Source organism: Peromyscus maniculatus, chromosome X (genome assembly GCF_049852395.1).
Source record: "Peromyscus maniculatus bairdii isolate BWxNUB_F1_BW_parent chromosome X, HU_Pman_BW_mat_3.1, whole genome shotgun sequence".
Taxonomy (NCBI): Eukaryota; Metazoa; Chordata; class Mammalia; order Rodentia; family Cricetidae; genus Peromyscus; species Peromyscus maniculatus.
This window is the reverse complement of record NC_134875.1, coordinates 101,462,758-101,486,356: the sequence shown is the minus strand read 5'-3', so window position 1 is coordinate 101,486,356 and position 23,599 is coordinate 101,462,758.

Below are 23,599 nucleotides of genomic sequence, written 5' to 3'. Positions count from 1 at the left end.
GAATAACACCCAATTTCTCAATGGAGACTTTGAAAGCCAGAAGGACCTGGACAGATGTAATGCAGACACTAAGAGACCATGGATGTCATCCCAGACTAATATACCAAGCAAAACATTCAATCATCATAGACAGAATGAACAAGACATTCCAAGATAAAAATAAAGTCTTTAAAGAGACAATAAGAATAATATAAATGTTAAGCCGTGTAAAGATGGAAATCACACAGAGAGTCTGGATTATATTGTCTTTGACATTTTTAACTGGAGAGAGACATCTGATTATAAAGGTTGCTAAATTAAAATAATATATGTATTTTAAAGGTATCTTGACTTCAAAATTTGGATCTAAAGATATGCTGCTTTGGAAAGGAGGCTCTGCTTTTGTTTCCACGGGAAGCAAGAGGCTATGGATTTGTTCCAGATTAATATAGATCAGATTTCATTAATTCAGACCTCCTGATCCTTAACAGATAGTACTAATCAACAAAGGTTATAGCCAGTCTTCCCAGAACTTGACCATTATCTCAAATTTTCTCAGGATCCCCATAAGACTACCAGCATCCCTTGTCAGTAGGAAGTACCCTAGAACACAAGACCCATATTACCAAAAATGAATTATAGATATTTGTCTTTGTCAGAGATTGGTTATAAATTTTATTGGTCATAGTCAATAGCTTTCTAAAAGAAAAAAGGGGATATGATATAGATATGATAGGATGAAAGGGTAGATTATTGAATCTACTTTTAAAGAGCGACTTGTTTTAAATTGCTATAGATTTTAGTTTATTGCTACGATTTTAAAGTTAATTTTGTTATACTGTATGTATAGTTCTACTCTTGTTTCAGGTGTTGTGTTTGTGAAGCTCATTTGAAATTGTAATTGTATAATTAAGAAATGCAGATTAATAATTAGTCTTCTATGATAGTCAAATTTATAGTCATGTTAGTTAAGTTTTCCAGGTATACATAGACATAATTCAATTAGGTGGGTAATCTTCAAACACTTCAAAGACCTACAGGATATGGCATTTAAAATGTTTTAAAAACTTAGACTTTCTGGACAGTGAGACATATCTGCTCCTAGCAGCACTGATTTACTTCAAAAAGGAATATGGACATCAAAGACACTCCATATGGAGTTTATCTTCTTCATGGCAAAAATTAGCCATGTGGGCAAGAAACTGTTCTTGCCTGGACTACTTGACAAAATATTGCATAAACTGGATATGCAAGACCCATAAGAAAATGACCACTGAACTTTGCATGACAAGATGGTTCTTCAGGTGCCTGCTTTGCAGAGGAAACTGCCAGACATTCTACATGACACAGGGAAAAAAGACTGAGAAACTAGGCCTGTAGGTTGAAGATAGATGCCCCAGCATTGCAGAGGAACTTTGGATGACTGTCCAGGCAGGGGACTGTCTCTGTCATTTCTAGAATTTTGGAAGTTACTTACAAAGCAATTCCTGTTTACTCATGTAAATAGCTGGAAAGGGATTTTTTTCCCAGAATTGTTACTGCTTACTGTAACATGACATTCAAATGTAAACACTTGTAAAGAGTAGGAACTTACCAGCAATAATACAAAAGGCCATTTTAAAATCAAAGATGTTATTTTGAAAAACTGAATTGACTACAACTGTTCTACTGAGACTAAAATTCCAAACCCTTTTCTTTAAGCCAGATTTTCTTCTTGTCAGTAATTGTTGTATCATTTTCTGTCAACAAATGAAGTCAATATAACCCTAAGTACATTAATAGAGATGAATTAGTGAAATTATCAATCTTTCTGTTTTCATGTACAGGGTTTCCTCTATATGTGTCTATTAATGTAAAGTATTTGTTCAACATTACTTAGCTAAACATATGAGAAAATAAATGAAAGACCACACAAACCTTAAGGATTTTGTTATCAAAACCAGCACTAAAGTAATGTTAAACATGAGTAGAAAAATTACAATTGAAAACTCTTTTAAATTATATTCAAGTCAATTTTAAATATGTTTACATTTTATTACTATTTATACCTGTTACTGTCTGTTCATATTTTTTAGATTTATGCACATGGACTCTTCTTTTAGCATAGAGATTTTTTGGTATTGTCTTTCATAGTAAGAAGCTACATCAAAATTAAAGATACATTTCAGAAGCAGTAGTCTTTATCAGTTCAAAAACCAAGCATTGGAGGAGCTGAAGAGATGGCTTAGTCACTAACAGCACTGGCTGCTCTTCCAGAGGAGTGGGGTTTAATTCCCTGCATCTATTATGTGGCTTAACACAGTCTATTACTCAAGTTTCATGGGTTCTGAACACATATATGTGATATACTTCTATGCATATAGGCAAGATATCATGCAAATACTGTTTTTAAGCAATGGAGAAAAATCTTTGAATATCCTATTCCAAATCATTTACCATAGTTGAGTATAGTTTTTTGATGACATTTTATATCCCCCACTGGATACCTTGGAAGGCACTTCCAAGAATTTCAAGTTTGTTTTTCTTAATGTTTCCACATATTCTGAGGGTTTTATTTTAATTGGGAAAACCTCATAAAACCTTGCCCCAAATATCAATACATATACCTGCCAGGAAAAAGTCTAATAATTTCAAATGGCTTTGACATTATATTGTTTTATCTTTCTATTTGCTTAATGTGAATAAGTTTGTCTGTATGACTAAAACATCTACTCTAGCTACCTGGACAGTGTGTAAAAATTACCTTGCTACTTGAACAGATTTTTGAATAATAGAGTGTTTGTTTATCAAATTCTAAGTCTTACACTCACTTGAATAGTTACTGAATCTTTTTTAAATCTTGGTTGGTTTCCACCTCATAAATGGTTATAATTTTAACATAGATGTTTATGGAGACTAAAAGGAATACTCCTCTTCCACTGTTACCAAAGCCTTAGGTGTAAAGGTTGTGCTGTAGATCAATTGAGAGTAGGTATCACAAAATTTTTTTCATTTGTACCAGTTACACATGTATGATGTCTATAGTGGTCTTTGTCTGTTATAAAAGAAGTTGTTTGGATGAGGGATGAAAGCTACCTTTATCTGTATAAGGAAAAATGTTTAGAATAATGTTAGATGTTATACTGGCTTAGATAAATAGTAGTAGTAGGCTCTCCTCAAGGGCCTATGACTTCTTTAACCACAAAAAGTTGATGAGTTTTAAAGAGATAGGCATGAATTTCCACCTATTGAAAGTGCCTTAAGTCTAATTACACTGTTGGTTATCTCAAAGATCAAAGTGTCACTATTGTACCATTTGGGATTCCTACTGAAAGAGGGAGAATCAGTATTTCCTGACTATCAATGCTGTGATAGATTACCTAGCCAAAGCGGTTGGCCCTTAATTCAAGTATATGTTATATTTGTATCAGCAAAACTAAGTAGACTCAGTAGGTGGCAGTTGTAATATCTGTATGTAACAATAATAATTAAAGAAGAGATAATGAATTTGAGGGAGTGGGGATCAGGGACACACGAGGAGTTGGTAGACAGAGAGAACACCCATGTATGAAGTACTCAAAAATACAAAATTTCAAAATAAAACACAAATCTCAGTGAAATGCCATTTCTACTTAAAGAAAATAGCTATATTATAAAGTAGACAGGAATGTTCATTGGTGAACATATAGAAAAAATAAAACTTTCATGCAAATGTGAATTTAAAATGGTGTGTTGATCTTGAAGAACAATTTGATATTTTCTCAAATGTTAAATATTGTTTACTGTGAGTGTCAGAAATCTCTTTCCTAATTATATATCTAAAGGATATGAAAACATGTTCACTTAAAACAATTACAGAAAATATTCATAGTATTGTTCACATTAGCCATTATCTATAAACTGACAAATATATATGCTAAATGTATAGCATTAAAACCATAAAAATTTGCTTGCCAGCAAAGTAATGAAATATTATTATTAATACAATTTGAATGGATTTGAAAACATTCTAAATGAAAGGAGCTGATCACAAAAGGCCACATATGAAACATCCAGAATATATAAATGTGTAATGACAAAAATGCATGAGTAGATAAATACTTCTGGAAGTTGGAGATAGAGTGGAAAGTGATTAATAGCATGGGTGGTTTATTTGAGGATGAAGAAATGTATAGTTAGATTGTGGTAATGATTGCACAACTTCTTAAACATGGGAAAAGACAGAATTGTGCCATTTTAAATGGATAGAATGAGGGCATGAAAATTACTTCTCAGTAAAGCTATTAAAATATACTCTGAGCTTTTAAAAACCAACTTTCATTCTAAAGCTAACATCCTTCATTAAGATCAATGGTAACTAGTAAGTACTAAAATAAATGCTTTGGATAAACTATTCACATATAAAAACTAATAAACAAGGTTATATAATCCAAAGCATTCAGATCCTTACCACTCTTAGTCATATCTCAGCTGTTCATTAGCCACACATTTCCACAGAATACATTATTGGACAGGTAATCTATAAAATGTTATCTATTCTCAAGTAAAGTTTCATCAGGTAGACTTACTTTGGATGATTTTTTTCCCTATGGTGATACAGGTTTTCTGGAATCTTTGCACGACTGAATGGGAAATGCTGATACTAGTCTTAGGAAGCAATCTCTCACTTCTCACTTAAATAAGGACTTTCAACATTATGTCTGGATTTGTATTGGTTGTATATATTGCTTTGCCTTTCTCTTGATGTGTGAAAAATCTCACATACTGGTCTTAGTGCAGACAGGAATTTATTAGCAAGAAATCCAAAGGTGGGGAAACTGTCATTGCAGGGAGGTAGGAGAGATATATCTAGAAAAAAAACAAATAGAAATCAACCCAGAAATGAAGAAAAAAGTATTTTTTTTTGTTTTTATTCTCCAATTTTGGTCACTTTTTTGTCAGACTGCAAAGGTAGTAAGATATTCTGTATTGTTCCTACTACTGTATTGAAACAAAAATAGAATATCAGACTATTCTCTCCATTTCCCTAATAAGATAATGCATTTATTCTCAACTGCAAAATTCTGTGCACAATTACATGTGAACAGAGGGAGATATACTACAGTAACCATATAAGTATTTTGCTTTTTCATCTTTATGCATAATTTCACCATTATTGAATTGTATTGAATTCAATGTTTTAATAGATTTTTTCAAGTTCATTTCCTCAAAAATATTTTTCAACATTGCTTTATTTGAATTTTAAATATTTTAAAAATAAATTAAAGATATTCAATTAACTTATTTTGTTATGAATGCTATGGCCAATCTATTACTTACAATTGAAATGAAATATTACTGCCAGAAAAAGTAAATAATTATTTTAAGAAAGACATTATCATTTTCAAATGATAATCACCCTTAAAAATGTTCTTTGGAGACAATTTTACCCATAGGATATTCATAGTTTGTAATGATAAATGACTTCCTGACATTGACAAGCCATTTAGAAATGTTAATTTATTCATGATCCAAAATATGTTTATATATAGACATTTTCTTTTAACAAAGCTTTATTAACTGGAGTGACTCTCAAAAATCAAAATGCATAGCAAATCTCTTTCTTTTCATGTTCAGTTCAATAGGGTGAAAGCACATTTCGGTTCAAGGATGTAAATTCAAATGTGACTCTAGTTGATATTTGATCACAACCTGCACTCTTAATACTGTTGCACTCCATCTAGGATGCAATGTTAGCATGACATGACCTGTAGTCACATTTGACATTGCTGATGGAAGCCACTGTGCAGAAGGGATGAAAAACTCAGTTATAATGTGCTTCATCTTTTCAGCATGGATCTGTGTTCAGATTTATGAGGGTGAATATTTATGCGTGTATATTTGCATACAGGGATATGAATAATAAATTTGGCTAGATTGTGTATTTTCTTGGCTATTCTTAAGGATGATTTTGTTATGCATATATACTTAAGTTGAATACTAATACCCAGTTTGTGCTACCCATATATTCTTGAATGTTTATCATCACTAGTAAGTCAATCACACTACACACTACAGGAAGACCACAATTAGTAATCTTATATGTAGGATTATGGTTGGATTATGGTTGTATTTTAAGATGTTTAGAATTAGTTTCCACTTGGGGACCAAATTACATTTTAAAGATTTGTTTAAGATTTATTTATTTTTATTTTATATGTATTAGTAATAATCATGAAAATAAATAAAAAAAAGAAATTTAGTATATTAGGACTGGAACTATGGTTCAGAGGTTAAGGGCATTTGCTGTTCTTTCAAAGGATCTAGATTCAGTTCTCAGCACCTGCATGGTGACTTACCACCATCCATAACTACAATTCCTAACAATCTAATGCCTCTTCTATTTCTTCAGGTATCAGAGATGCATATAGTACACATATATGCAAGCAAGAAAACTCAACTACAAAAAATAAAATAAATATAAATGTTTAAAAGAATTGACATATTTGCTGTTATTTTAGTATACTCTGTTTTCCACAATCACTGAGAATGATTTCATTTAAAAATGCATAACTAATATTTGGTATTAGTATTCACTTTCTTAAATCCTAATAGTAATTAGTACTGATAGGTTGTATATAATCATTCATATTTTGTTGCACTGTATCACTGTATTTGCCCTGAAAGAACAACAGAAGAAAAATTTCCATCAGTTGCTGTAGATATCATTCTATATAAGTAAAACACTGATGGCCAGTGACCAGACAGGAAGTATAGGCAGGACAAGGAGAGAGGAGAATTGGGGAAACAGGGAGAAGGAGGGAGAAACACTGCAGCCACCGCCAGGACAAGCAACATGTAAAGATGCCGGTAAGCCACCAGTCATGTGGCAAGGTATAGATTTATAGAAATGGGTTAATTTAAGATAAAAGAACAGTTAGCAAGAAGCCTGCCACGGCCATACAGTTTATAAGTGATATAAGCATCTGAGTGATTATTTTATAAGTGGATTGTGGGACTGCGGGATTTGATGGAACCTGGAGAGAAGCCCTCCAGCAACAAATGGCGCCCAACGGCTCGAGTTTCCACCTTAAACTTGAGAATATTTAATAACCAATTCTAAACAGAGCCAAAACCAGGTTCCTGCTTCTTGTCTCATACGGGCAGCTAGACGCCGCAAAACGCAGGTTTGAACACTGGCGGTTTCCTGGCGTGTGCGTTTGACCAGCAGTATGGCGGAAATGAGGCGTCTGCCAGCAGCACATTAAGCTGTGTGGTAGATTTAGTCTTAACTAGTATTTCAAAAAAAAAAAAAAAAGAGGTTTCTGGGCTACACGCTGCTTTGATAAAAGCTTAGACCCACTATTTCTGAGACTTGATGACTCCCAGAGCTGGCAGAAAACGTACCACTGCCATGTTGGGAAGCTGAAGTGGGCAGAGCCAGCAGCCACAGCGCCTTTTCAGTTTTAGAATGGTGTAGTTTAAAGCAATAGGCTCAAGGTAATATAAAAAATAAGCCACGTAAAGATGGCTACCACACAGAGAATCTGGATTATGTTGTCTTTGATATTCGTAACTGAAGAAAAACATTTGATTGCAAAAGCTATTGAGTTATGCCAAAATGTATATTTTAAAGGTACCTTGACTTCAAAATTTGGATTTAAGGATATGTTGCTTTGGAAAAGAGGTTCTGCTTTTGTTTCCACAGAAGGCCAGAGGCTGTGGTTCCAGATTAAGATACATCAGGTTTCACCAGCCAAGACCCCCTGAAAGGTCTCCGATGACACCATGGCCTAGATGATCCAGTATCCAGTGCGGTTTCAAGGCAACTGGTTCACACAATACAGCCTCACGGACTACCACATAGGCCTAAAATTTTCTTTGTGTCCCCATAAGATACAGCGCCCCCCTCCAGCAGGAAGTAGAAAGAGATGCTACACCCAAATTCCCAAATATACCAAGCTGGCTTTAGAGGTGGAATTGGCTCACTCCCCCTCTAAACCCAGACATATTGCTATAAAAAAATGGTTAAGAGATTCTTGTGTCCCAAATCAGAAGAGCCCTCTGGTGTGGAACAGAATAAAACCAATATTTTTATTTAAAACAGGTTGATTATAAATGTGATCTCTTTCTAAAAAAGAAAAGGGGATATGATATAGATATATAGGAGGATATAGAGATGATAAGATAAAAGGATAGATTAATCAACCTACTTTTAATAAACAACTTGTTTAAAATGTTTTACATTGGTATAGATTTTAGTTTATGTTTAAAATGTTTTACATTGGTATAAACTTTAGTTTATTGATATAAACTTGAAGTTTATTTTGTTATACTGTATATATATATATATATATATATATATATATATATATATACATATTTCTATTCTTGTTTGAGGTATTATGTTTATGTAACTCATTTAAAATTGTAATGGATAATTAAAAAATAGATTAATAATTAGTCATCTATGATAATCATATTTGTAGCCATGTTAGTTAAGTCTTCTAGGTATACATAGATATATTTCAGATAGATAGGTAATCTTCAAACACTTCATAGACCTAGAGAATATGGCATTTAAATAACTTAAAATTCTGTTGACGTGAGACACAATTGCTCCTGGCTGTACCAATTTGTTCCCAAGAGAATGTTGGGCTTCTAAGACATTTGCATTTGGAAGTTTGTCTTCTTGGCACAAAATGGCCTACTGGGAAAAGAACTGCCCTTGTCTTGACGGCTAACAGTACGAATGCAATGCTGTCCTTTCTGGACAAGCGGGACACAAGGAAAGCGACCACTGTACTCTGCCAAGACCGGGTAAGATGGTCTTTCAGAATTCCTGCTTCTAAAAATGGTCTGTCATATACTCTAGACCTGTAGCCACTTTGAATTCACCAACAATGCTGAGAAACATTAGGTGACTGTCCAGGCTGCCAGCTGTCTTGGTCTACTCTTGCAAGATTCCCGAAAGTTACTTGCATCCATCTACCATTTCTCAGGTACCATTATGTTCCTTCTCAGGTCTTTGATGTGGTTGAAGACTAGATAGTTGTAATTTCCTCAGTTATGATAAAAGATAAGTTAGATATAAAACCTTAAACTCACAAATATAAGATAGATAGGACAACTTCTTTAATATTGTAACTGTAATTCTTGCTCGATAATTGTTTTGTTATATGTACTTTTACCATGTTAAAGTTAAAACCTTCCTTTTAAAAAAAAAAGAAGAAAAGGGGAAGTGCTGTGGATATCATTCTATATAAATAAAACACTGACGGCCAGTGACCAGACAGGAAATATAGGTGGGACAAGGAGAGAGGAGAATTGGGGAAACAGGAAGAAGGAGGGAGAGACACTGCAGCCACCGTCAGGACAAGCAACATGTAAAGATACCGGTAAGCCACCAGCCATGTGGCAAGGTATAGATTTATAGAAATGGGTTAATTTAAGATAAAAGAACAGTTAGCAAGAAGCCTGCCACGGCCATACAGTTTGTAAGCAATATAAGTCTCTGTGTTTATTTGGTTGGGTCTGAGTGACTGTGGGACTGGCTGGTGACAAAGATTTGTCCTGACTGTGGGAAAGGCAGGAAAACTCTAGCTACAAATGGCGCCCAATCAGTATTTTGTAAAGAAAAATGTTATAAAATTTTGACTGAAGAAATATGTAGAATGAGTAAAATGATCTTATTAATAAATCAAGGTGATTTGACCAATCTAATATTTCTTTCATCACTTGTATTAATGCTCCATATGGAGGCCTATCACTGGTACCAATAATCTTAGAAAAAACTGATTACAGTTGCAAGTCAGTATCACAGACATTATGGGAAGTTAGGTTTCAGATCTTAACATAGTCATATAAATAAAATTTAATCTTCTCAGGAGCTGTTGAACAGAAATGCAAATTAAACACATCAGGAAACTTCTTTTATTCTATAAACATGAATGCTTGATATCTATAATGATGGGCCTCATCTATATCCATTATTCACAGTAAGAGCAGCAATAACACAAGAGCTATCTGGGAAATTATGGAGATTTTTTTGAAGAGAATAAGCCTAGGTCTAATTGCCATCCAATTGGCTCGGTCTTGCACAGCAAATGACTGAGTCTCTGTTTCACAAAACTTTATAATGTTCTATTACGTAGATATTCTTGGAAAAAACAGACTTGTTTATATGAGTGATCATAAATATTGCTGTCTAAATCCACATAAAACATGGTTCCATATTTTAATATTCTGTGAACTTTCCAGTAATTAAATGGTTACATAAAATCAGGGAAACATATTTCATTTTTTTTTACTGTTCCAATGTTACAACTAATTTACCTGAATTATATGGGATAAAATCTTAAATTTAAATCTTTAAATCATTTAAAGTTATATATTGTATATGTTATGAGGTTAGTACAATTTGAATCTTTATGGTGGATATCAGGTTTACCCAGCACCATTAATTAAAGGGCTACCTGTAGCAGGAATCTTAAAAGTTCTTATTAATAAAATCAAACCCGAGGCGAGTTGTTGGGGTCCATGCTGGTAGATCAGAGAAACAGAACAAGCCACAGCTAACCTCACCTGGTCAACTTCTCAGCTGGTCTTGTTTCCTCAGACTGGAGGCCTCTGAGTCCTCATCCGGAATGGGTCTCAGCTGAATTACTGCTCAAAAGCCTGGAGCTTAACCAGGCCAAATGCTTAACCAGCCAAATGCTTCTAGTTTCTGGTCCTCACGCCTTATATATCTTTCTGTTTTCTACCATCACTCCCTGGGATTAAAGGCTGGCTTTCTGGGATTAAAGGCGTGTGACACCATGCTTGGCTATTTCCAATGTGGCCTTGAACTCACAGAGATCCAGAGGGATTTCTATCTCTGGAATGCTAGGATTAAAGGTGTGAATGCCACCATTTTCTAGCCTTTGTATCTAGTGGCTGTCTGTTCTCTGACCCCAGATAAATTTATTAGAGTACACAATATTTTGGTGAACACAATACCACCACAGCTACCCTTTCTCCATTGTATATTTTGTTGGCCTCTGTGAAAATTTAGTTAATCATTCATGCTCATATTTTGCAAGGTGAATTCTGTTCTGTTGGTTCATGCATACATTAATGCAGTACTGTGATGCTTTGATAACTATTTTGATTCAATTTGAACTGAAGAAATGTGAAGATTTCAGGTGTGTTTCTAATAAAGATTACATTGGTTCTTGAATATCCTTTTTGAAGCTTTATTTTATTTATGTGTTTTTATATAACATGCATGAATACATGTCATGTCTGTGCAGGTGCCAGAAGATGGAGTTACAAGCAATTTACATAGGTAACTGCTGTAGACTAAGCTCGATTCTCTGAAAAAGTATTGTCTTATTTACTGTTCAATTTGCTGTGAAGAGACACCATGGCCAAGGCAACTCTTACAAAGAAAAACATTTAATTGGGACTTGCTTATAGTTTCAGAGGATTAGTCCATTATCATAATGGAAGAGAGTGTGGTACCAGGCAGACAGGCATGGTGCTAGAGAAGTAGCTGGAAGGTATACACCCTGATCTGCAGAGAAAGAGGAGAGAGAGAGAGAGAGAGAGAGAGAGAGAGAGAGAGAGAGAGAGAGAGAGAGAGAGAGCTAGCAATGACCAAACCTACTAATGCTTCCTACACAATTTTTACTAATTGGGGACTAAGCATGCAAATATGTGAGCCCATGGGGGCCATTCTCAATCAAACCACCACAAGTAGGCAAGTGGTCGTAACTGCTGAGCCTTCCCTCTATCCCACATCTTTTATATGTTAACATAAATTAAAAATTGAGTTTTTAAAAATGTAATTTGTGTAATAGGATACACAATAATATTGAAGGTCTATCTTTTGACATCTACTGTAGATGATCATCTTTTTGTTTTCTTTCTTTCTTTTTTTTTTTTTTTTTTGGTTTTTCGAGACAGGGTTTTCTGTTTCTCTGTGTAGCTTTGGCCTTTCCTGGAACTCACTTGGTAGCCCAGGCTGGCCTCGAACTCACAGAGATCCACCTGGCTCTGCCTCCCGAGTGCTGGGATTAAAGGCATGTGCCATCACTGTAGCTAGAGTTTTCCGGCCTTGCCCACAGTCAGGACAAATCTCTGTCACCCGCCAGTCCCACAGCCACTCAGACCCAACCAAGTAAACACAGAGACTTATATTGCTTACAAACTGTATGGCCGTGGCAGGCTTCTTGTTAACTGTTCTTATATCTTAAAGTAACGCATTTCTACAAATCTATACCTTGCCACGTGGCTCGTGGCTTACCAGCATCTTCACATGCTGCTTGTCCTGGCAGTGGCTGGCCGCGTCTCCTTCTGCCTTCCTGTTCTTTTATTTCTCCTCTGTTAGTCCCGCCTATACTTCCTGCCTAGCCACGACCAATCAGGTTTTATTTATTGACCAATCAGAGCAACTTGACATACAGACCATCCCCCAGTACAGCCAAGTGCAGACCATCTCAGACACCTGCACTCAGGTCCATGGTCCTAATCATCCTCTATGCAAACCTGCTGGGTAACACCACAAGGAACCCAAGAAGGGCTCCCACAGGACATACATTAACATCCCACAGCACATCACCACCTGGCTCATCTTTTTATTTTCACAACATACCTTCAGAATAATTTCTATTATGTTAGTTGAAGATTTATATATTTCTTTCTAATTTTGTATGTGCATATAAATTCTGTAGAAATAGCAAAAATAATGTATTTGTTATAGAAACATGTTATAGAGCTATCAAAACTCTAACACCCCTGAGGAATGTCACTGGATAGGTGGCTCAGCTCTTCAAGGTTAAGCTCACAACCAAAACATCAAAATTTGGCACATGTTCTTGTCTTTGTAATTCTGTATTACTGCATTTTAATGTATCTGAATGCTCAGCAACATTGTCTGTGCATGTATTAGAAGAGGTGGAAAATTAGGTGAAATATCACCAACTCAAAAGAAAACTGAAAGAGCACATATCTTCATTGTTCTTGAAAAATTCAAGTGAAATTCTTCTGGTCTACAAAGCTCATTCCAGAACAGCCAGGGCTATACAGAGAAACCCTGTCTTGTGAAACCAAAAAAAAAAAAAAGAAGAAGAAATTCAAATAAAATTCCCATTCCTTCTTGTGTCTCATACTATTTAAACTGTTAATTTCAGAAATCCATTTCTAAACATAATATAATTTTTACATTCAGTCCATTTTCTTTGAATCACATGTGTAGGTGAAATGAAATCTACTTTCCTCTTAGAGTATATTCCCAGGTAAGTGGCAATGTGGTACTAAAAGCCAGAACTGACAAGAAAATCTTGTTCTTTCAGAAAAGGAGATGTGACTATTTGGGGGCTCAATTTAAGGTAATTACTATTTATGATCATGTCAAATTACCTAAATGTCGGACATATTAAGCCACAGTGACATTGTTCCAGGTTTTTTTTTAAATTTTGTAAAACTTCAGTGTTATAAGAACAAATTCTCACCCAAAGGCACAGCTTTAAATACATTCTTCTGAAAAAATGTGTTTAAGTTCATACACATGAATGTTTGGGAGCATCTTCTCAGGAAAGTGACTATAATTATTAAATTACAGAGTGGCCATAAGTGTTTAAAAATCATGATGGGTTAATTGAATTACAAGATATTTTATAAAAAAAGCTGAGTTAAATTATGGTAAAATTTAAGAAGGTCCTAGGATAAAATTATACCACTTCATTATTTTCAAAAACCAAAGACTATGTTTATTTATTTTTTCATTCAAATTAGAACATTTGTAAATTAAATCTGATTTTATTTTGGAAATAGTATGTTACCATTAATCACCATAATCACAAGCACCTTAGCATCTCAACTTGTACTAAAGAGTTGTTCTAAGCAAATTTTCTGAATTATATCATATACTTCTTACCATTGCCTATGACAAATAGACATTATTAATATCATTTATGTAGAATAAATTTCCATAGAGACAGAGAATGAGAAAAGTATATGAGTATATATTTCAATGAGGTAGAGTAAGGCTAACCAAGGAAAAAGGAGAAAAAATGATGTTTGACAATTACAGTTGCTTCTCAGGATACTTTGGGAGTGGTCTCCAGGAAAGAATACAGAGTACTCACACTAAGAGTTTGCTCTACCTGTACACCCCTTGAGGGAGGCAGTGAGAAGTCACAGCATAGCACCAATGACACAGACACCAGGAGTCAGCAGCAGACTCCTTTATTGCAGATATGAGGCAAAGCTATATCCCCCCCCCAATTCTCTCCCCACACTCTCTTCCTCTATGTCCCTCACCAGATCCCTTATGTTCCCTACATACTTCCCAAGTCTACCCACAAAACCTATTCTGTTTCTCTGCCCAGGGATATTGATGCATCCCCCTTAAAGACATCCTCATTATTTAGCCTCTCTGGAACTGTGGATCATACAATGATTATTCTTCTCATAACAGCTAATATCTACTTATAAGTGAAGATATACAATGTTTGTCTTTCTGAGTCTGAATTACCTCAATTAGAATGGTTTTTTCTTTCTTCTTATTTATTCTTCTCTCATACAATACATTCCAACTGCAGTTTCCCCTCCCTCCACTCCTTCCAGTCCCCCATCTCCCCTCTCCTGCAGATCCATGGTTCCTCTGTTTCCATTTCAATTAAGAAAGGAGCAGACCCGCAGGGATGTAAATTAAGCAAGATGCAACAAGACTAGGTAAAACCCCTCATATCAAGGCTGGTTGAGTCAATCCAGTAGGAGGGAAAGAGTCCCAAGAGCAGCTATAAAATCAGAGACATGCCCACTCCCACTACTAGGAGTCCCACAAAACAGCAAGGTAAACAACCATAATATATATGCAGAGTACCTAGTGAAGACCCGTGCAGTCATCATGATTGCTGCTTCAGTCTCTGTGAACCTCTATGAGCTGTTTAGTTGATTTTGTGGACCGTGTTCTCCTGTTGCTCTTGACCCTACTGCCTCCTCATCTTCCATCAGCTTCCATGGTTGCTTCTATTTCCATTTTTAGGTCTTGAATAGTTCTATTCATTTTTGTTTGTTCTTGGCTTTTTAATTTTTCTTTAAAGGATTTATTCATTTCCTCCAATCTTTTCCTCACTGTCATTAAGGGCTTTATTCACTTCTTTAAGGACCTCTACCATCTTTATAAAGTTAATTTTAAGGTATTTTCTTGTGCTTCAGCTGTGTTGGAATATTTAGGGCTTGCCCTAGTAGGGTAACTGAGCTCTGGTTGTTTCATGATTCCTAAATGGTCTTATAATAAAAATCCAGAGCCAGATATTGGGGTAAATGTTGAAAGATCACAGAAAACAAGCCACAGTCACTTCTCACCTTGCCAACTCCTCAGCCAAAAGAAGATCTTGCCTCCATAAATCTTCTCACTGAATGCCTCTGAGTCCTCAGCCAAAAAGGCCTGAATTCCTGTCTCCTCCTACCTTATATAGCTTTCTTCACCCAGCCATTTCACTTCCTATCCCAACCTTCCTAGTACTGAGATTAATGGTGTGTGTGCTTCCCAAATCCTGGGGTTAAAGGTATGTGCCACCACTGCCTGTCTCTATTTCTCTCCTAGACTGGATCAATTTCATGTAGCCTAATGTTGCCTTGAACTCACAGAGATCCAGATGGATCTCTGCCTCCTGAGTGCTAGAATTAAAGGTGTGTGCCACCACTGCCTGACCTCTGTTTAACTCTGTGGCTGGCTCTGTACTCTGAGCTTCAGGCAAGCTTTATGTCTTAGATTACAAATATCACCACATCTGGTGGTTACATATTGTCCTGGCTGTTGTTGACTGTGTTCTTATTCTGGAATCTAGGCATCTGTTTTTTGGCAATGATAGATGGAGCTGCAATTTTTTTAGTTTTGTTTTTGTTGCATGGGGGTTTTGTTCCTTGATTTCTGTATCCTCTCTGGACTTCTGGCCTGTGTGGCCTGTGGTTGAGTAGCATGTCTCTGCCTATGTTGGGGGCTGTGACACAGTGATGAAGAAGGGATGGAGGATTGGGGATAATGTGTGTGTGTGTGCGGGGGGGGGGGGGGGGGGGCGTGATATCGAGAGAATAGTGGTTTGTGAGCATGCAACCTTAATGGCATTCTGGCAGCATGGAGTCGCCACCTGAGTTGGAGACTGGGACATGGAGAGGAGGTGGGTTTGGGGATAGTGTTTAGCTGGAGGGTCACCAAGAGAATGGAGGAGGTTCACAGGCTAGCATCCTACCTGGTCTTCTGGAAGGTGAGGCCTGTGTTGGGGTAGGTGGTGTCTGCCAAAGGAACTGAGAGACTGAGAGACTGGCAAACATGCTAGGATTGTTGAGATGGTTCTATGCATACACCTAGTAAAAAGGTACATTTATTTTTTGGTTTTGGATTCTTTGTTTCAACAAACTCTTGAGATGATACTCATACACTCACAAATTTGAGAACCATTAGTCTAGATCCTGTGCTTTCATGAACATTGTGTCTATATGGTGTCCATACTATTAAGTGCCCTTTATATAGTTAGTTGTATTTGTTCTCCTTTTTAAAAATCACAAAGAATACAATTATTAATCAGTGACCATTTTATATATGAATCTATGCATCTCTCACAAATTAATATAATGATAATGATCCGTGCATTTTTCCTGTTAAAATATTTTTTCCCAAAATGTGATTGGCAATATGCATGCCACTTGATAACACAGTAGTAAATTACAGGATTTTTATACATTACTTATGATGATAAATTTTTCTCTAATCAAAATCACCCAAAGTTATGAATTTGACTGTTCTAGCCACTTTTGGTGTCACTACACAGAATTTCCTAGACCTATAATGGTATCAGATCAAACAGAGCATCAGTGTTAGATAATCATTGTTACTCCACAATTCCAAGATTCCCTTTTTCATTTAATAAAAAAAGAGGTTAATAAAGTTACTTCACATTGTACTTTTGGTCACTGGATGGTACCACATTATTTATCCACATTCTTTTAGCATTTTTACCTGAATATTCTGTCTTCTTCTAGTCCATGTCCCTGTTGAGCACCGTTCCAATTTCAATGCATTTGACTTTTTATGATTTGATTATACTTGAGATCATATGCCATATTTCCTGCTGTGTCTGACTCATTTGACTCAGAAAAAAATGTCTCTCATACACATCCATAGCACAAAAGATAGCGTCTCCATTTTTAAGGTTAGATAGTATTCTATTACAAGAACATACATTCACACATTCCAAGTATCTTTATCTTTTATAATTTTATTTTTTGAAATTATAATACAGTTTTATAATTTCCCTCTTCTATTTTCTCAATTCAACACCAACCTATGCATCTCTCCTTGCTCTATCTTGAATTAATGGCTTCTTTTTCTTTAATTGTAGCTACACACACACACACACACACACACACACACACTCACACATATATGCATGCATATTCCTAAATATATAAATACAACCAGTTCAGTACATATTATACTACTTGTATTATATTATTTCAGGGCTGATCATTTGGAATTGAATAATCAATTGGGGGTTTATTCCCTGGGGAAAACTCTTCCTCCTTCTCTTTGCATTCCTTATTTTCTTGTCATTCTTTGTCTAGAAGTGAGATTTCATGAGTTTCCCCCTCCCCTGTCAGTATGTCGATAAGTACTGTCCTTGTTCAGGTCTTATTTAGGCAGCCATGTTGATGAAAATTCTTGAATTCCTGACACCTAAGAGACAAAATCGCAGAAATTTCCTGATCCTTTGACTCTGACAATCATTTTGATCCATCTTCCACAATGATCCCTGATGCTTAGGCGCAGGAATTGTAAGTTGCAAGTATATCAATTGGGACTTGGCACCACACAGTCTCTTGTTCTTGGCATTTTGATCAGTTGTAGCTTTCTATTATGGCCTCCATCTGTTACAATGGGAAGTTTCTTTGATGAGGGGTGAGAATTACATTTACCTGTGTGCATAAAGATAAATCTTCAGAATGTTTTTTGGAATTATATTTGCTTAGTAAAATGGCAGTTGTAGATTCTCCTCTAAGATCAATGACAGCCAGTACCAGGCAAGGGTTTCATCTTGTTGAATAGGCCCTAAGCCCAATTAGAGAGCTGTTCATTCCTCCAAGTTAAGGGTGCCACTATTATATCCATAGGTTATTGTGTCATATTAATTGTTGTAGTGATTCTTAGCACTCATAGCTGGATAGGACTATCAGTTGCTTCCTTCCCTTGTAATATTGTATGGCCCCTTCTGCTCCCAAGAAGGCTAGTCCTCAGAAGTAGAATTCAGGTCAGACCCAGATAAAGGACCTGTGTGCCCTGTGTCTGACCTGCATGGTGTCTACAGCAATAGGGACTGAGTTTTTACCTATGATGGCAACAGCAATAGCCTCTAATGCTTCAGGAGTCTCTTGGACAATCCTAATAAATCTTAGTAGAGGGCTCCTCGTGTCTAGTGTTGTGTTTTGTTAGTCTATGTCTCTTGAGGGGAGCATTCTCAACTCAGATGGGAAAATTTTTATTTAAACTATGCATTTATAGGTATGTACAGACTTATATGTATTATATTTAATTTTAGATAGGTAGATAATAATATGATTATTACTTTTTCCAACATCCTCACTATTATCTTACTATTCTACTCTACTCTACTCTTTCTTCATTCTGTACTTATCTCCTTGTCACTAATTAAAGCCTTCTCTCAGTTTTCCAGTTTCTTCCTTCAAAGTACCTACACTCTATTATTCACCTCTCTATAGTTAGTACTTCCTTCTAGTCCCCATTTCCTTTCCCAGTTTCTGCAGGCACTCCAGGTTATATATTTGTATCTGAAAAGTAGGAGCTAGGAGTCATAAATGAATGAGAACATGCAACATTTGTCTTTCTGAGTCTTTGTTACCTCACTTGAAATAAACTTTCCTAGTCCCCCCCCCCATTTACTTGCAAATATCACACACACATAAACACATTCCAAAGTTTCTTTGTCAATTTATACATTAGTAGACTCTTTCATTGTTATTTTATCTTGGCTATCATACATGGTACTTCAGTAAATAAAGGGATACAAACTAGTGATACCATTTTGGATATGGATATATGCAATTAATGTTGGATCACACGGTAGTTATAATTGTAATTTTTCAGGAAACCTCATATTCTTTGTGTATCATTAATTTTTACTCCAGTGAATATTGTTTTATATTTTATTGGTTCGTTGATAATTTCATAAACTGTATTTCTATCATAATCATTTATTTCCCCAGCTCCTCCCAGATACACTCCCTTCTTTTTTTTAATTGTTGCATCTGTTTTATTTATTTTTTTAATTTATTTTACAACACCATTCAGTTCAACATAATAGCCACAGATTCCCCTGTTCTCCCCCTCTCGCCCCCCTTCCCCTCCCCCCAGCCCACCCCCCATTCCCATCTCCTCCAGATCAAGGTCTCCCCCGAGGACCGGGGGTCGACCTGGTAGACTCAGTCCAGGCAGGTCCATTCCCCCCCTCCCAGACCGAGCCAAGCGTCCCTGCATAAGTCCCAGGATTCAAACAGCCAACTCATGCAACGAGCTCAGGACCCGGCACCAACGCACAGATACACTCCTTTCTTAATTAAAATTGTTCTTTAAAATATTTATAAAATGCCTTAATTATTCTCACCTATTACTTTCTTACTTCCTCCCACCTATAATTTACTTTCCTTTCTGCCTATGCCTTTGCCATACCTACAAATTTTTCTTTGGTTTTTGAAGTGAGCTGGGTCTCTCTGTGTGATCATAGGCTTGGAATTTCCCTCTGCAGCTTGATAGCCTCTCCAGTATGTGCATCACTGAAAACAATCCCTTAGCCCCTTCTTCCAAAAACCTATCGGTAGCCCAGAGGTTAACAGGCAGGTGTAGGGCATGCAAACTCAACACTGATCCATGATTGTCTGTTGATTGGCCAAGTCTTGTGTAGGCCCACTGCAAGCAGCCACAGGTTCTCTGAGTTTGATGAATGCAATGACTATATAGTGCCTGGAAGATAGCATTGCTCAGTCAGTCATCCTCTCCATCTTCCAACTCTTATATCCTTTACCCTTACTCTTCTTCAATGTTCCATAAGACTTAGATGAGCTGATCTAAATATTTTGTTTAATACTGAGCATTCAACCATCATTCATTCTCAGCACTCAAAACAGCTATGGATCTTTGTTCATCACCATTGACTGCAAAGCATAGCATCTCTGATTCAGGCTGAAGTAGCATTTGTCTGTGGGTGTAAGTATAGATTCTTAAAAGGCAGTTTCATACTATGTCAATTTAAGTAAAGAATAGTAGTATGTTTTACACTAGGGCCAATGACTTCCACAGCCATATGTTTCTGAGCAGGTTCGCAGTGACATGTATGGGTTCCTTCCTACATAATAGGCCTCAAACACAATCATAGAGCAGTTAGTTACCCCCACAACAGTCATGCCACTTATGCACAATGAGCACATCTTGATTTGGGAGTGGGTGCAAGGCTTAGTGAGACCATTAAAGCCTTTTCTCCTGCAGGAGCCTGCAAAGCATATCTGGCACTATTTAATCTATCCAGGAGGGGGCAGCATTCAGCTCAGGTCTGGTTTGAATTCTCAATTTCTCATAATCATGATATGTGGTGTTTCAGCAACAGGTCCTGTCTTGGTCCAATTTTTACTGCTCTAAGAAAGACCAGGACACAAAGGATCTTAAGGAACGGTTTATTTCATCTTACAGCTTACAGTAAGTTATGAAAGGAAATAAGGGCAGGAACCTGGAGTCTGGAACCAAAACAGAGATCTTGGAGAAGCAGTTTGTTGGCTTATTGTCTCTGGTTTGTTAAGCCTTATAACTTATACAAGCCAAGACTGCCTCTTCAGGGGTGGCACCACCTATGGTGAGCTAGGCCCTCCCATGTTGATTATTAATCAAGAAAATGCCCTCCATACTACTTGCCTATAGGTAGGCCAATATGATAGAGACATTTTCTCAACTGAGGTATACTCTCTTGCCAAGCTTTTGTCAAGTTGACAAAAAACTAACCAATATAATTGTCCCCTTGTTAACTTGTCACACAAAGACATCACAAACTGTAAATTTTTTCTTGTAAGTCCTCAAGTTGTCATGTTAATATTAATATCACAATACAAAGCATGATGAGAGGTTAAAAGTCCCAGTCTTTAAATTTTAATTTTTCAGCACTCTAAAAGTTCAAGTTCTCTCTAAAAACTCTTTGTCTCTTTAAAAGTCCAAAGTTTCTCCAAAATATCCAAGATCTCATAATTGTAGATTTCTGTAAAATAAAATAAAAAATAATTTATTTATTTTTAATTCAAGAGGAAAGAACAGGGCCATATTCACAATTAAATCTAATCAAAATCAACATTTAGCAGTAGATATCAAATTCTGTAACTGAATGTCTATAATCTGGGATTCTCTTATGGTGTTTTGAACTCCAGTGGGCCTCTGTAGTTCCATCTCTCTGATCTTGCCATTCACAGTATTCTTAGCTGGTCTTACACACTCAAGTTGGTTCCAATACACAGCTGCTGCTATCCTTGACAGTCGTTCCATATTCTTGGAGTCTTTAATATGCTTCAAGCTGAACCTTTACCAATCTCCTCTCCATACCACTCTCAACCCATAGGTTATCCACTGTGCTTGAAGCTGCATTTTCACCAATGCTTTCTCCTGGACTCTCAAAGAGCCAAGTGTCAGCTGCTGTCCATGATCCTTTCATTGTTTCAAGCCAGCAGCACTTGAGAAATTCTTACACACATCCAAGTTTGGCTGTCAGCTTGAAATGAAGCCTTGGCATCCTCTGGACCATTTCTTCTTTGTTCTCACCCTGAGGAAATGCACCCCAGAAGATTTCACCTCCATGATACAGCTCTCTTCCTACTTACAGTTGATTTCCCAACTCCAGCTCATCAGTGTCAACTGTACCAGGAAAAGAAAGGTTTCACTTTAGTGGTTCCTGTTCTTTGTTAATAGGACCTGATTTCTCCAAACACAGCTGACTAAACACCACAAGTTCTTAATTTAAAATATCACACAAACAGCCCTGATAGTCTTTGAGCAACATTCAAACTTCCCTCTGAAACTTCCCTAGCCACCTCCATCATCTGCATCACTTTCTACACTCTTCTGGTCCAAGCTCCCACCAAACAGCTCACTGGGCTCTGAATATGCTAGGACTTTTCCAGCCACCAATTTCAAATGCTACTACAACTCTCCCAAGAAAAAATTGGTTCAGTCTGTCACAGCAATACCCTCCATGAACCTGGTAATGATTTATTAGTTTATTTTCTATTATTATAAAGACTCTGACCAAAAGCAACTGGGGAAAGAAAGGGTTTATTTCAACTTAAAACATTTTTTTTGGGGGGGTGGGTTTGAGACAGGGTTTCTCTGTGTAGTTTTGGTACCTGTCCTGAATCTCGCTCTGTAGACCAGGCTGGCCTCGAACTCACAGAGATTTGCCTGCCTCTGCCTCCCAGGTGCTGGGACTAAAGGTGTGCACCACCTCCACCTGGCCAGTTTACAACTTATATCATTCCTGAAAGGAAGTCAGGGCAGCATCTCAGGGCTGGAACCTGGAGGGAAGAACTGAAGCAGAGACCCTGGGGAAAATATCTTATTGGCTTACTCTCAAAACTTCGTTCAGCTTGATTATTTTATATAGCTCAGGTCCACTAGTCCAAGGGTGGCACCACCCACAGTGAACTGTGGCCTCCCACATTAATAACAAATCAAGAAAATATTCCACAGACTTGCCTACTGGCAACTGTGACAAAGGCATTGTCTCAATTTCCCTCTTGCCACATGACCCTAGCTTGTGTCTAGTTAACAAAAAACAAAAACAAAAAAACAAGCAAACAAAAACAATCAAAACAAAAAACAACAAAAGAGCAAACAAACAAACCCAGCAACTAACCAACAGAGGTTCCCATCACCTAATTCTGGGAGGCAACCCAAAATAATGCCAAATGCTTATGTTGTTTTGGGATTACAGGGCTTTCCTGACTAACAATGCTTAAGGAGAAACCTCAAACCTGGAAGTGGGGTCCTTGTTTGGTTCTCCTTGGCTTTTAGGTGCATCTACACTTTAAGTTATTTGGAATTAAATTTTTTAATTGTGTTATCAGATAATACAGATTTGCATATGGCTTGTGCATATACCCCTTATTCAAGTCAAACCTCCCTACCCTTCTCTCATCTCCCCCATCCTCCCACTCACTTCCTTACATAGACTTTTCTTACCTCACCCAGTGTTCTCCCTCTCTACTTTCATTTTACTTATCCTAACCCATGCTCCTTCCCTTAAAGAATCTCTCCATTAACAGCAGTCTTTCTAAGTTCCCTGGATTCCAGCAGTACTCTGATTTAAATGTGCATAACTAATGATTGCACAAGATTGGACCCATCAACATTTCATCATGGATGAGGGAGGGTGACATGAGGTCCTACGTCTCCAACAAGGATTATTGACAATTAACAGTTCCTGGATATGGTATCATTCTTAGTGATATGCCACAGAAAAGTTGCCCTTGTTATGTTAAATCACCTCTCACACAAGTTACATCTTATATAATCTCAGTGCGCCACACATAGAAGGAAAACTTAAAATTAGGAGGAAACTTAATGATTTTT